The sequence below is a fragment of the Austrofundulus limnaeus genome, unplaced genomic scaffold (assembly GCF_001266775.1).
Source record: "Austrofundulus limnaeus strain Quisiro unplaced genomic scaffold, Austrofundulus_limnaeus-1.0 Scaffold401, whole genome shotgun sequence".
In the NCBI taxonomy this organism is placed as follows: Eukaryota; Metazoa; Chordata; class Actinopteri; order Cyprinodontiformes; family Rivulidae; genus Austrofundulus; species Austrofundulus limnaeus.
The window spans coordinates 248,712-250,116 of record NW_013952803.1 but is presented as its reverse complement, the minus strand read 5'-3'; positions in this window follow the sequence as shown (position 1 = coordinate 250,116).

Genomic DNA, 1,405 nt, shown 5'->3' with positions numbered 1-1,405 from the left:
AAACTAGACATCCCGATGTAATCACTTACCATAAACGGCTTTAGTATTGATTACTAATTTGGGTTTACAGTGCATGTGTGTCAAGGACAGAAAGGCAGACGTGGCAGTGGAAGGTGTCAAAGCAGTTTGGAGAGAAAAACAAAGTAAAAAACAAAAACAAAACAAACAAAAAAATGACTAATCAATTATTAAATTAGTCATTGACTATTTTAATAATCGATTAGTCGTCAACTAATCGACTAATCAYGGCAGCCCTAGGTCCRGTGGCGCCAGTACATGGCAGACCCACCCGTCAGTGTGCCCCAGGGCAGCTGTGGCTACCATGTATTTCGCCAACAGTGTGTGAATGGGTGAATGTCTGTTGGTGTAAAGCACTATGGGGTCCGGAGGGACTTGATAAAGCGCTCTATAAGTTCAGTCCATTTACCATTTGTTGTATGTATGATGTAAAACTGTTAAGTTGAAAACTCTGAAAGAATGTTTTAAGGGTGGGGGTATTATTCAAAACGTTTTTCTTTTAGCTTCATATCAAGTTATAATGTCAGTGATTCGTCCCTCGTAAAAAAATAAAATAAAATAAAAAAAAACCACCCAGCATGTTGCTTTGACTTATTCATGCATGTTTGAGAAATCCTTGAATTTCCTGTAATAGCCATGTGGAGCTGCCTGAATATTTGCTGGTACAAACCTCCGTCAAAGCGCCTCCCTGGTGCCTCAGTCTGCAGCAAAGTTTCCACCCCACAGAGCACCCCTCCACTGAAGCATTGTTGTGAAAAGTGCCCAAGTGGGAGTGTTGAAAACGACAGGAGGTCCTTAAAGAGACAGAGGCCAATTTAAAGGTGATGAAAAAGTTGATGAAAAGTCACGTTTATTTTTAATATATACAGCATTTTTATAACTGAAGGTAACAGTTCCTTGATTGTTGTATAGAACTGAACTATGTGCCTGGAAAATACAGAATAACCCCCTTTAAATCTAAACAAAACAGAAACAAAGCCAGTAAACCAATGAATGGCATGTTTTAGAATGTAGCAATAGGAAACATCACAAATTTACCACTAGTACAGTATGTTATTAGGTCACAATATTTTGTCAATAATCGACTGATAAGAAGACACTTTCATACGGCTGTGGCAGAGTGGGGCGGCTGTGGTACAGTGGCTAAGGGAGTCATCCTGGAACCGGAAGGTCGCGGTTCGATTCCCCGTCCAGCTGTCTCAGTAGTTGTGCTCCTTGAGCAAGACACTTCACCCCTAATGCCTCTGATGTGTGTCCCATCAGTGTATGAACGTGATCGGCACTGATTAGTCTCCATATATGATTGTACACTCATTGGCCACTTTATTAGGTACACCACGCTAGTAACGGGTTGGACCCCCTTTTGCCTTCAGAACTGCCTCAATTC